Consider the following 15136-nt stretch of genomic DNA (forward strand, 5'->3'; position numbering starts at 1 on the left):
TCTATCAAGTCCATATTTTCTAAAGATGACCAGGTAACAGGACTCAAATCCCACAATGGCATAAGATATAGCAGGTTTGTACTAGCTAAGATAGTCATTGACTTGATTAAGTGCTCCTTGTATTTTCTATTTTGCATTGATCTGTAATGCATAATGCATTAAATTTGTAACATTTCATACTACCAATTGCAATTGCAATTGCAAAATATCTCACTCCAGAGATATGTTTAGCCATTTATAAGTTGTTAACTTTGTGCAATGGATCTCGGAGAATGAGATAAGGACATTCTCAATTGAATCTACAAGGCAAGAAGTAGTGGAGCTAGTCTATCTCTTAGAGAAGTACTTATCCACAAGCATGCTCATTATACAAATCCACCTGCTAGTACATCTTGTGGGATGGAGTGGAGGCTATAAGATCAGCACATAGCTAGTGGATATATTTTTTGAAGCGCTTCATAAAAACCCTGAAAAGCTTTTATGTGGTAGCAGGCTCATCTAGAGGGCAGCATGGCTAAAGGTTGGCTAGTGTCAAAGGCATTGTTACATATTTTTTATTGGCGTGTGATGGTGGATATAGACAATAGAATGCTATGGACCTCGAAGAATGAGAACAAACTAACTAGAGGCGTGATACTTGGAAATGTAACGAGCAGGATTCATAGGAACTAGGGGTTAGATACCTTGTCACATTGACCAGGTTATATAAGGGGTAAGAGTCAAAATTTAGGGTAGCTAGTTATTATCAAGAACATACTATTCACCTTCATCTCCAGCTTCCATGGCTTCCTCCTCCTTTCTCTCCTCTTTTTTGTCTTTCTCTCTCCTCTTCTAGTCTTCCTTTCTCTTCTTCATTCTCTTTCTCTCTCTTTAGCTCATTCTCCTCTCTCCTCTTAGCTTTATTCATTACAAGTGGTATCAAAGTATCAGGCTTTGGTCCTTTTCTCTTTCTCCCTTTTCAAATCTCAAACCCTAGTTACTCAAGTTGTTACAAGTACATGTACAACAAGAAGGACCATAGTTAGTCTTAGCTTTTCGGAGCAAGTAAGAGGGCTAGAGACTCAGACATATCTGGAGGTAAAATGGCTAACTTAGTAGGTCGTCACTTCTTTTCATGCAAATTGTAGGGGTTCCAAGGCAAGTTGGAGATTCAGGAGTTTAAAAGAGGGAGAAAACACATTTACTTTTTGCTCTAGACTTCTCTCTCTTCCCCAACAATCTTTTCCCTCAAGCTCCCATGTTCAACCCTAACATCCAGCTGCTCCACAAGCTTCCTGGAGTGATTCTCCATTTTCCAAGCACCCTTGTTCCCGGATTATAGGCCACGTGGACAATAGGTAGTAGCCTGCAAAATGCAACACATTTGTACTGAGCTGCCTACTGCCTACTCCTTAGTCTCTACTCCTCCCCTACTGGTCTTGGTGCAAGGAGTCCTTGGGGTATGCAAAAAAATTCCCCCCCTTGGTAAACTTGATCTTCTCTTGCCCTCCCTTACTGGCCTTCTTCTTGGTGAAGCACCTTGATGTACACTACTTGAGAGTAGCCATTAAAGCTTAGCCCAAGCTCTTAACTCAGCCCACAACCTCAAGAATCCACTTGCTGAGCAGAACTCCTTTTGTTGGAGAGATTAAGGTTGCAAAGGTTTTATTAGTTCACTCCTTCATTGTACGCATGTGTCTATTGAAACCAATATCATTATCACTTTCCGATGCATCATGATTAATCCTAGTTCAATTGCATTTGCTGACATTAATCCCCTCTTGATCTTGTGTGCTTGGATTAATCCTAAGTGAGTAATAAGCCTTTGTAAACAGGTGAGTAGCAGCTTGTGAGTCACTGGACTGCCACGGTAATCCCTACCCAAGCTCTTGTTCATCCTTGAATCTCATGAAATGACCCAATGTTTCCTTTCCAATGCATTTCATGCTAATTGCTTAATAAAAATATCTACCAAGTATAATCCGATTGAGGAAAAGGCCGATGCTAGGTGAGGTGGTAAGCCGAAGGAGAGGTGACCCTCCCTTACCACTTAAGACCCTGAAGGGATGCACAACTCAGCCTGGGGTAAACTTTTCCCACCTCTTGGTGATCCAGAACTCGATACTTGTGTAAGTGCAAGTACTCTCCTATGGTCACAACCCTCCCCTTTGGACACCCTTTTAGTGCTTATGGTACCCATGTATGACACTTGAGGTGTATGCAGTCAGAAGTGATATTTGGCATTAAGCTCTAATTATGCAATGATGACAAAGCATATGGATATGTAAATGTGCTTAGGATCCTTAGTCTATGAGCCATTCATGTAATGCATTTTTATCAAGGTGGTAGACAATGTTTTTAGTCATAATCAATCAAGACAATCATAAAGATTCAATTACAGAAAACTTTGGTATTACACCCGGAGTGCAACCTAGTAACTTCTCTTGAAGAGAGATTTGTCCTCTCTGATTTGAATAAAAAATCTCCCCAATTGGAGCTATGATTTGAAAGTTATGGCCATTTTTGTGCACTGAGGTCAGTATAGATAGGGTGCAAACCACTCTAGGACACATACACATAAAACCAATTGTAGAAAATTCTGAGAATTTTTTGTCACAAAGCTTAATAGCTCATCTTGAAGAGGGATTTCTCCCCTTCGATTTGAATCAAAGATCTCATCGATCAGAGTTTCCCACCAAAAGTTACGCCCCATTTACTAACAGTGGGTCCTATGGACTTGTGGGAGCTTTCACTCAACCACCAAGACCCACGGACCGCTTATTGTTCAAGCGTTCCAAGCGAGCTCTCATGGCTATCTCTCACCTAGCCGTCGCGCCATCGATCCTATGAATGCAGTGAACTTACCTTGATGCTCGATCGAGTTCCCTCCTCTCTCTCACACTTAGGTAGCTCCACGATTCTTGATGCTAGCTCAAGCATCCTCAAGCCTCCTCCTTCTCCAAGCCTCATCCTCCATAGCCGTGCGCGCAAGAGAAGAGAAGGAAGGAGAAGAGGAGAATGGGGGGGAAGGAGATGGTGGAGAGCTTCACCCTCTTGATTCCTCACTCTCTCACGTGCTCACTCCCTCAATCTCTCACACTCCCTCTCTCAAGAGCACACACACAAGCAAGAAGAAGAAGAGAAGAAGAGAGGAAGGAGAACACTAGTTTGCCACACCAAAGAACGAGCTCTTCATTCACTTTTCAGCTTTTTATACAAAACCCTACTTCCCTTTTGGGCGGTCATTCCCTTTTTCCCTTTTTTACATGGCCGGTCATAGCCCAGGCCCTGTTTCCCTTTGTTCTTTTCTCTTCCTTGCTTTCTTTTCACTACCCTTTTATCTTTACAAATAGCACGGGTGAGAGCTTGGCACTCTTTTACAAGATTTTAGAGTGCGCTTTTTATGCGCCTTTCCCTTTTTACGGTTGCCTTGGTCTTTGACGGTTGTCCTTGCGCTTTTTGAGCTTTTTCTCACTCTTTTCCTTCCGTCGGGCTACCTCTTTTCGCCTTGGCCCTGCGTCTTTAGAGTGCGTGTTTGAGGTTAACATTGCCCCCCTCCTAGACGAGTGCCAGTCCCATGGCACTTACTGGCGGAGGGAGCAAGTGGTGGTAGGCGTTGAGGGCTTCGGGGTGACCGGGGCTTGGGGTTTGCAGTGGCGATTGGTATGCGGGGGTTGGTTGGGGGTGCCGGGTGGCAATTAGCATGGGAGGTTGATGAAGAATGCATGCCGCTTGGGTCGCGGTTGTCGATACCTGCACTTGAAAAATCTGTCAGGTGGTCTCTCCCTAGGGGGGGTGCTAGTCTCTGTATTGTGCGCAAGACTTAGTTTGGGAGACAGGTCGAACTCTGAGCAAGCTGAGAGTGTTGTCCTGCACTTGAGAACCCAAATTGTGAATTAGTTCTGTGTAGGTATTATAGTAGTGTTGTGCGTGTGCATACTCAAGTATTACGTAGTTAGAAGAGTGGGCGACGGGGGCGAGCAGGAGGGTGGTAATGGGGAGATAAAGTACACCTCAGTTTTTTTTTTTTTTTGGTGCCATGGTTACATGGGAGCAGCAATACAAGGGATAATGGGAGTTCTACCCCTCATCATCCGAATTATGGGGGAGTGTGGGTGGAGGCCGGGGGGCCTTGTTGAGGAACTTCCGGCTTAGCAAGTAGCCTTTAGTATGCAGGCGGGTTTTAAGGGTGGTGGTGGAGAGAAAGGGGTGATTGCACTGTGTGAACTTGCTGTCGTTCATGTCCTCCAGCAGTGCAACACAAAAGGATGGCAAAAGGGCAGCGCGCATCATGAAACGGGTCATGGTGGTGCTATCTATGGCGTTGGGATCAAAATAAAGGGGTGGAAGATGGCGCTCTTGGGGCGCAGGTTCGTGGTGTACTAGTATTCTAATTAATCTGAGGTAGTTACAGGTGGTGATGAAGGCTGGGTCAGGACAAGAAGAGAATTCAGTAAGGAATTTATTTATGGAACTGTACAAATCGGGTAGGGTGAAGAGAAGGGCGCTCCTATGGGACGTGGAGTTGACATTGTAAATAATGGGAAAGTCAAACTTGCCGTGGATGGACGGGTTAAAATCCACGCCTACCCTTCGAGGAAACGGCATATAGGTGGGGTCGTTCCTTTCCGAAGGGAGGGTGTTGCAAAAAGCCATCCACGCCTCCAGGTTGACGTCAAAAATGCGATGCCTCCAGGTCGGTTGGGAACTATATCCTTCCATGCTATGGGGTACCTGGAGGACTTTGTCCTGCCAAAATTCGCAATCCTCGGTCCCCCAAGCAGTTGGGTGGGCCTCACGCTCTTCTAACCATCTAGCTTTGAGCCGGGCCCCCATGGCGATGACATCCTCCACCAACTGAATGGGCAGCACCCTATTTAGAGCGGTGGGCAATTCGAAGCGTAGGTCGAAGGGGACCCGGCTATATTCCTGCTGCTCCCAGATGATCATCTTAGCACGGTACTCAGCGGGTGAGTCTTGGGTGCGCAGCGGGAACGGAACAAGCTGTTTCAGGGCGGGTCTGGCCTTGAGCTTTCTTCTTGCCTTCTCCACTAGTTCCTTCCTCCGAGTGATGTGGGTCGCTCTTCGTTCGGTGGGTGCGTCCTGGGGTGGCACTTCGGTTCGTGGGGGTTGAGGAGGTGGCGGGGCATATTCCTCGTCCTGAGGCCCTAATTCAAACTCGTGCTCACCCCCTTCCACTTGCTCCTCCTCCTGTGTTCTTTCTTCAGTGAACCCCAGATCATCCATTTCCTGTGTTGTGAGTCCTGCTTGTGCCAGACATTTCCTTTGTTCCTCCAGGCTCTGCGGAGGGCCTGCCAGTTGCAGTGGGACGTGCAGGCCTGCCATAAGGGCCTGGCGCGCAGTGGTTAGCTTTTTGTGCAACTGGTCATTGGTCTCTCCTGTTTCTGCGTGGGTGGTGTGGAGTAGCGTGTTGATGAAAGTGTGCTGCTGAGCCATCATGGCAAGTTGAGCTGCCTCTGCTTGGTTTTCCGCCATTACTTTGTCACTCTCAGCCTTGGCCAGCCGGCGCGCTAGGTCTCGCACTCTCTGCTCGTTGTGAATTGCCCACTCCTTTGCCCGCTTCTCCATGTCCTCCAGGCTCTCTCCTTGTCGGAGGGTCATCGCCCTGAGCTGCTGTTGTTGGGCTTCAAGCTCCTGGTGCAAACGGGACTGCTCTCGTTGTTGTTCTACAATCTGCTCGTTGAGTTGGTCCCGCGTCGCCTGTAACCGGCGCACCTGTTCTGCCCGCAATTGATCCAGCTCTACAACGTCTTCTCTGATTTTTTCGAGTTGGCTCTGTGCTTCCAAGTTAGTTGCAGATAGCTGGTCATTTCTGCGCTGAAGCCCCAATGGAACTTATATGAATTAGCCCCATCATGGACAATATGGTATTAATGGCTAGCATGGGAATCGTGGGCAGCATGGCAATAATGGGCAGCATGGGATATATGCACAACATGGTATGTATGGGCATCAAGGTATATATGGCCATGATGGTATGTATGGACAGCAAGGCCCTCACAATCTCCATGACAAGATTCTACTCACTAAGTACAATGGGCAATCTTCCTCCCCATTAGACTTGGAGGAATGGACATCCAAGCTAGAGTCCTACTTCAATATCTATCCCTGTTGCACACTAATAATTAGAAAATTATCATTGCTTCTCTCCACTTGGAAGGATTTTCCCACACATGGTGGCACTATATAAATCAAGAGAATCATCAATTCATTGATTGGAAAGACTTTAAAATGCATATGGTTCAAGTATTTGTATCCCTCGTGGAAAAATAGCGGTTAGCAAGACGATGGTAACTCTTGACCAATGTAATCTCACTATGCATGAGTACACAAATTAAAAAGAAGCCAAAAGCGGAGCTATCACTAGCCAATTGCAACTGCCAGGAAGCAAATACATCTAACAGTGAGTGGAAAGAGCAATGGGCACCAAGAACTATCAACCAAGCAAGGTTTTAGACAAAATACATCTCATAGACATAAAAGTCATGCATGTAAAAAGTCTTGGGATAACAAATGAGACCAAGCACAGGCACAATTGATAGAGTAGTATAAGTAAAGCTCAATATAGAGCCATTCAAGATGCATACATAACTGACAACACCATGACAGAGATAGGTGCCTACCCAAGAGTAAGGTCAGATCAGCCCACTAAGTATGAACTGCATACGTGAAGCATAGAGAGAGCAAATACGTGTCAATGTCCCACAATCTCAAGCTTAACTGCAAAGGCAAAGCTCTATGTACATCCAAACAGGCCAGGATCTCCCATTGGAAGGAAAGTTAGATGCAAACGGAGCAAGGACTACTCAAATACATCAAGTACATATCATTAGACATCTAAAATCCAAGTAGGATACATCTAGAGCATAAATCCCAAAGTAGCTCAAGCTCGTAAAGCATAAATCATTGAAGCTTCCAAAGTTGAGTAGCTGGCAACCAAATAGAGTGTCCAAGATCTCCAAAATGCTCAAATGCAATCATAGATGAAGCCCCAAATGTTGGTAAGAGACATAGATATTCCAAGTAGCATCCACATGGGCCATCACATTCGGCCTGTTCGAGTTCTAGACTAGAACGGCCACTCTGGGCCAAGCCCTAGAATCAGCCCTCAGCCCGCTTACATTTGGCCTACTCACTCCAACTAGACTCGACCATTTAGAATTCATCCCACTCGATTTGGTCCTGCCTCACTCGACCCTACATTTGGCCCACTCACTCCAACTAGACTCGACCACTTAAAATTTAGCCCACCCGATTCAGTCCTGCCTCACTCGGCCCTACATTTGGCCCACTCACTCCAACTAAACTCGACCACTTAAAATTCAGCCCACCCGATTCGGCCTTGCCTCACTTGGCCCTTGGCCATTCAACCAAATCACATTCAAATGCTTCACTCAGCCATTCAGCTCGATTGATTCGGCCTAACTACCATTCGGCCCACTTGGCCTTGCCCACTCGGACCACCGTATTCAGCCCGGTCGAATCGGACAATCGGGCAGGCCCACCTTGCCACATGGCATTTGGATGGCCTTACATTCGGCCCTCGGACACTGGGCCCTCAAATTCGGCCCTAGGCCACTCCAATGGACCAAAACTGACACTCGGACCCTGCAATTTGGACCAGCTGGGCTGAATCTAGAATTTGTCAAATTTTACATATGTAGACTCTGACTGACTTGGACCATAGCCATAAGGACCCCCGAGAGCAATATAGATGAATAGAACACCTATTTAGCGCAAGAAATGAGAGAACCAACAAATTGTAGACCTAGAAGCAATGCTAACCAACCTACTAGTTGTCCACCCCGCTAAGAGTGCCAAATGGAACCATAGACCCTGAGTTGGACCTTGACTGAGTGGAAAGATGTAGTGCAAACCTTAGAGACCAGCGAGAGTGGCCAACAACTAAGCCTAAAGCCCTATAAGGGCGAGAATGTGGATGAGAGTGCTAAAGCTGCATTTACCATTCTGCATTGCATCCCACATTATTCTTCGACACTTGAAGTGCACTTGAAGAAAAGCTAAAATCTTAACTTTGCAGAGTGCATGAAAAAGAGCGCGCGCACACACACACAGAGTGACGGGAAATTGAGGATTATTTGTAAATAACAAGGAACTCACTCAGACTTAAGAGATTGAACTGACCCACCAGTGGAGAAGACCTTGAGACTTAGATGGGTAATCGAGAAACCCAAGTTGTAGGACCAAGAGGAAGACATGACACATGAGTCAAATGTATCAAGGACCAACATCATTAGGGAAGTGAATCTTCTTGACTTGATCAACCTCATCAACAGCTTGGTGGAGCAAGAGATCACAGACATGGCAGAGACCAGCATGAACCGTAGACACATGGTAGGCCGTCTAAGGATATCTTAGCAGACCTCAAAGAGGAGAGGAAACTAACATAGAAAGCTTTGCAAGGCATGGTGGCATACAATCACGAAGAACAACAAGCTAGAAGCTTATGATAAAATGTAGAAATGTGAGAGATCCAACGAGTTTTAGCCTTAGCAAACAAAAATCAAACAGGACCTAACGCAAAGAGAGAGAGAGAGCGCACTATAAGGAGACCTTATGCTGAGCGAGCTTCTCATGAAGCAACTATTAGATAACACATCCGTAGAGTAGACCGCATCAGCACTTGTGACATCATTGCTCACAGGGCTAGGAGTCAACCAGGGCTCCAAGAGCCAGTCAAAAATCCTTGTTGTGCTAAGTAGTTAAACAAGTACCAATTGAACATCGATCCCTACAGCTTCGTGGAGTAGTTTGAGCAGGTCTGTGAGGCCAACAACCTCATTGATCTCGCTTAGCGCTTGCAAGCTTTCGCTCTATGCCTAGGCAATAAGGGTAGGACATGGTACACGAGCTTAAACACCATAGAGCGCAATAATTTCAATAACCTCAAGAACCTCTTCATTAAGAGATTCTCGGAGGCTGGGTACTTGGACAATCTGATAGTGTGGCTAATGAACGTAAAGCAGAAAAACAAGGAGGACATACATGACTACATTATCCACGTGCAGAGTCTCTTTAAGAGAATCCCGACACTGACTGAGAGAGAGGTGTCCACCTTCTTTATCAATGGGATATGCAGTGAAGAGCTCTACAAGGCCTTGGCAGGCAACTCAAGCTTGCAGTGAGACGCACTGACTAGGGTCTCTGAAGAGGCCATTCGAGTGGATGACCAGCTCAAGGAGGTGAGCTCTAGGAGCTCAAACCAAGATGAGGCTAGCTCTAGAACCTTAGAAAGGGTAATCACATATAGTGAATGGTCAATCCCCAAGTAACTAAGATAAGGGAAAGAGTGCTAGTTAGAGCCAAGAGCTAGCAGAAATGAAGATGGAGCTAGCAAGACTACAAGAGATGATGAGGAGACCTAGATGCCCACACGTCCAATGCGTGTATTGTGGTAGAAACCACCTGCAAGCTGAGTGTTGGGACCCTAGGTCCCGACCATGGGCTAATTGTGATAAGTTCAGCCACGATGCCATGCATTGCAGATTGCCAAGATGGCTCACATACTCGCAACCTTACAACTAGCCATACTTAGGGAATAGGCTACCAAATTTCTTTCAGGAGAGGAACCCCATTGGCTCTCTCGCTACTTAATGACACTAAACCAACCATTCCTAGGATGGAGATAAATCCCACATGCATACCCCGACCACCTTGACCTTTCTTGTAACCCATCCACCGAGCAACACTCTAGTCCACTATGTGGAGGAGCCGAATGTTGACGAGCACTATGTGAACCCTTACATCTCATATGATGAAGAGGACAATCCAATCCTCATGGATTATTGACAAGTATCAGTGATGGCACTAGGTAGAGGTAGCGGTAGAGGCTTAGGAGCGTAGACCCAAGACTTGCGCCGGTTACCCAAGACACATCTCCCATGTTGCCCTAAAAGGGAACAAGCCAATTGAGACAAGACTGATCTTAGATACACTGAGTGTGGAATCACACATCTCTTTGCTGACTGTCCTAGAAAGAAGCCATCCACTAGCTTGGCAATTGTGCCATCAGTCCCATTGGGGTTGTTTGGTGTCAAAACACTTGAGAATGAGGCCATGCCCATCCCGTGGCATGTCATGACCCGAGCATAGACAAAGTAGGCCAGCATATCGCTACTAGGGCCTAGCAACTTAGACGTAGCCTCAATCGGAAAGAAGAGCAGTAGGTGAAGAAAAAATAAAACTAATGCAAAGGTCACACTCAAAATAAGAGCAACAAGAAGCTAGCAATCTCCTCACAACACTAGTAACACTCCGGTGACTCTAAACTTAGGAGTTCTACTTAGGCAACATCTGACGCTATGGCAATAATTGAAGCAATGGGTGGAAGGATCGATAGAGCAAGCTGCTATTGACTTGCACGAGCATGATGTTGTGATGCAAATACCAATTTTGACACTGCACTCAGTGCCCAAGTCCTTGCAGTTAATGCTTTCTAGGAAGGCACCAAAATGCATGCAATCTTATAGATCCTAGCTCTAGGCGATACCATGAGAAAGGAAATTGTAGACATGGGGGCAAGAGTCAGTGTGCTTTGCCACACAAGGCTCCAAGCTTAGGGTAACCCATCTATCAAGAATGCTAGATTTAATGTCATAGTGGCTAACAGAATGAAAGTGAAGCCATTTGGAGTACTAAAGAATTGGCCATTGAAGATCGAGGGAGTCTAGTTCTCTGTAGACTTCATAGTCATGAAAGGAGTGGACTACAATATCCTGTTAGGCCGCCGACCCTGGATACGAATGCACGAGTCATAGAATATTGGGGAAACAATTTGATCTTCCTAGGCAATCGAACAGAAGTGGTAAGGGTAGAGATGGATACTTGGAAGACTATGCTAGTTGACTTAGATACCATCTTAGCCATGCTAAAGGGTGATACACAAGTTAGAAAATCATACGGGCTGCTCACCAAGTATATCCCTTGTCCTGAGGATGAGTGAGATTGGATGCATGTGCTAGCCACAATCGATCTACCATTCTCGAATAATGAGGAGTACGAGCAAGCCGCTAAGGCAATTAATAAGCCTAGTGACATGCCCCCAGTACTAGTCTACATGATGGCTAGGAGCTTGCATAGGCAACCCAACCCTGTCATATTCCACGTACCGAACAACAAGCAAGAACTCCTTGAGATCTTAGAGCATCTGATGAACAAACTATTTGGCAACCCAACAACCAATCTCAAGCTGCTCAAGGATCTCTTGGATGAACCCAAGTGACAGTGGACTAAGGTGCACAAATTGAACTTAATGTACAATTAGGCCTTTGTCACCGATGAAAAGGAATTGCCATATCAAGACTTAGGAGATGACAAGTAGTCGGATGAGGATAGTTCTAACGACGAATACGAGGATTGCTAATCCTTCAGTGATGACGAGAGAGAAGTAGAGATTGATATGATAGAATAAGACACTGAGGGACATGTAATTGAGCAAATATGAGTAGACTCTAAACCTCAAAAGAGGAACACTTTTAGAATCAAGAGAGGAGTCATGCACATGGATTGCAATTGCATGTGGTTGCAGCATACAGGATCAATTCACTATGACCAAGCAGGCCTGGTCCAACCGAGTGCCACACCATTATTTAGGACAAATTCACCCTCTGAGCTACGATTTCTAGGAGAGATCCCCTTTTCTAGTGAAGATAGAGAGTTTGATTCTGAGTCAGAAGTATGATCATACAGTGACCTTGAAATACCTCGATTGCCTAAGACCAGATGCACCAAAGAAGACTTACCAGTCCACTTAAGGCACCGGAAGGTTAAAGGAAGAACGAAAGAAATAGCCTAAGGAACCACAAGATGAGGAGCAAAGAAGGCCACATGACTTGCCAAAATGATTCATGAAGTTTAAGAAAGATGATAGGGTAGTGATCTTGCTAGGAGCCAAACGACAAGGGCAAACGAGTGAACCAATAGAAGGGCCAACCAAAGTCAAGGAGGTTAATCTAACTAAGAAAGGGGAGATGCCTCGACTTGTCTTTATAGTCGACGACTTAATCAAGGAGGATGAAGCCAGTCTCATTGCTCTCTTACGGGAGTATATAGACGTCCTTGCTTGGTCCCTCGATGAGCTAAAAGAGGTAGATTTGAGTGTAGTGACTCACAATATACCCATGATGCTCATTCCAACACTGGTCAAGCAACGACCATATCCTATGAATCCCAAGCATGCTCATGCTGTCAAAAAAGAAATCAATAAATTGCTGAAAGTAGGATTCATTTACGAGATTGAGCACATAGACTGGGTCTCACCCATAGTGATTGCACCGAAGAAAAATGAAAAAATCAGAGTAATGTATGTCAACTACAAGAAAGTCAATACTGCTGCCAAGAGAGACAATTACCCATTGTTGTACACTGAGCATATACTCGAGCGAGTAGTTGGTAAAGAGGCCCACAGTCTTTTGGATTGCTTCTCAGGGTATAATCAGGTGCAAGTGCATCTTGACGATAGGCACAAGACTGCATTCGCCACTAAGTGGGGGGTCTTTGCTTACATAGTCATGCCCTTTGGGTTGACAAATGCACCACCCACATTCTAAAGGCTCATGTGTACTATATTCAAAGACATGCTTAGGAAAGAGTTAGAAGTATTCGTTGATGATCTGTGTGTTCACTCTAATTGGAAGGAACACCTAGACAAACTCCGTCTGAGCGGTCTTTGAACGATGTCAATTGTATCATCTCTTGTTGAACCCCTTGAAGTGCCATTTTTGGGTAAAACATGGATGCATCCTAGGGCATGTGGTGTCAAAGAACGACATTGCCACAGACTTTTCGAAAGTTAGGGTTATTATCGATCTACCACCACCATCTGATTACAAGGGAGTTCAGTGCTTCCTAGGCCATATACGGGGTATTATTGGAGATTTGTACTAAACTATGCATTGATTGCTAAATCTTTATACAAGTTAATGATAGTATTTGAATGGTCTGAGGAATGCCAGTACACGCATATGAGGAATTGAAGAAGGCTCTGACCACAACACCAATCCTATGAGCCCCTAACTGGACCATAACCTTCCACATTCACATTGACGCTTTGAAGTTTGTTGTGGGAGCTGTGTTGTGCCAGCCTGGTGAACACAATCTAGACTATCCAGTGAGCTTTGCTAGGAGACAACTCACGGATACAGAAATAAACTAGTCAATGATAGAAAGAGAGGGTTTAGCCATGGTGTTTGTTGTAAAGAAATTTTGACATTATCTTTTGGCTATGCCTTTTACCTTCTTTGTTGACCATCAAGCCTTGCTTTATCTCGTTGATAAACCTTGCACTATAGGATGCATTGCTCGATGGCTACTTCTACTTTTAGAATTCGACTTCTCTATGATTGTACGAAAAGGAAAGCAGCATAATATGGCTGTAAAGGCTAAAAAAGAGGCACCAAAGCCAATTGAAAGACCAAAGGAGAGAATGGTTTGGCGCGAGAAGAGAACTTTGGCTAACTACCACAACTTTGACCTAGCAATTTCTCTTTGCGAAGTTAAACCAGACATAAATCTCCTACAATTGATTAAACTTTCACGAGGAGTACGCAAGGAATTCAAGAAAATCCTGCGTATTGGGTATATTGTAGAACCTTTGGGCATAGCTAGAGTGGGAGAAGATTGGTTCGATCATGCTGAAAAGCATTGCCCTAGGGTTCCAACGTATGTGGATGGAATATTAGTGGAGCATGCTATCGTGGACACTGGATTCTCCGTCAATATCATGAGTTCAGATTTGGTGGAGAGGTTACGTCTAGAGATCCAAAAAGAGGGCTCCACACTTCTTAGGATGGCTGATGATAGTCTAAGACAACCAGAAGGTTGCATCACTAAAGTCCACGTTATAGTTGTGAGTGTGGACTTCTATCTGGACTTTAGGGTGATAAGGTTTGCAAGACATCCTAGCTATCGAGTTTTGCTAGGCGAGCCATGGATTCTACGAACGTACTGTCAAGTCGATATACCTGCTGGTCAAGTGATTCTAGGTCAAGGTGCCCATCATGTAATAGTGGATGCTTACCATGAGTTTCCTCAGAGTGAGAGAGCTCCTCTATCCTCCACTGAACTAGATACAGTAGATGATCCATCTAGTAGTGAGACGTCATTGAGCGATGGATCTAAGGAAGGGTCCACTATAGAAGATATTTATCAGTTAACACTGAATGAGCCGATAGAGCCTCAAGATTGAATAAGAGATGCAGACATTATTGAGTTGGACCTTAGCACGCCTAATGATTCGCGGCCAATCAAATTGGGTTCCATGCTCAGTTTGGAAGAGAGAGAGGACTATGTGTCCATGATTCATGAGTTCAACGACATCTTTGCTTGGAGCTATGACAAACTTAGGGGTATTCCCCCCCAGCCTGGCTGTGCATACTATTCCTGTAAAGGAAGATACTTGTCCTGTATGTCAAAAAGTAAGGCATATGCCTTTTGAACTAAGGGATAGGCTGTTTGAAGAGCTTTAGAAGTTGCGGAAAGCAGGTTTGATCTTCCCAGTTCAGCATACTGAATGGTGTTCGCTAGTTGTGATTAGAAAGAAGAAGAATAATCAAATCTGTCTTTGTGTAGACTTTAGAGAGATAAATAAACAGACTGTTAAAGACTACTACCCGTTGCCCTTTATTGACCAAAATTTGGACCAACTAGTGGGTAGGTAAATCTATTCGTTTATGGACTGCTTTGCAGGGTATAACCAAATGGCGATTGCTAAGTAAGACAAGTTGAAAATGATATTTATCACTGTCTTCGGTACCTTTGCGTACCATGTGATGGCATTTAGTTTATGTAATGCACCTGGTTCATGGCAAAGAATAGCTGACAAGACCTTTGGTGACATTTCCCGAGAAGAGTTGAAGGTATTATTTGATGACCTGGGGGCAGCCACCGTAAGGGATATGCAGTTGATCATTTTGTGGAAATGTTTCGAGCATTGTAGACAATTCTGCATAGCTCTTAACCCACGGAAGTGCATCTTTGGAGTGCCTTATGGGCTATTGTTAGGCCATGTGGTCAGTTTGGTAGGGATTGCAACTAACCTTGAAAAGATCAAGGTCATAGTCGCCATGAGTCCGTCGCGTACTCCAAAGGAAGTGCATATATTTCTGTCATTAGTAGG

The sequence above is a fragment of the Lygodium microphyllum genome, chromosome 19 (genome assembly GCF_053477565.2).
Source record: "Lygodium microphyllum isolate KBCC chromosome 19, Lygodium_microphyllum_v1.1.10, whole genome shotgun sequence".
NCBI classification, from domain to species: domain Eukaryota; kingdom Viridiplantae; phylum Streptophyta; class Polypodiopsida; order Schizaeales; family Lygodiaceae; genus Lygodium; species Lygodium microphyllum.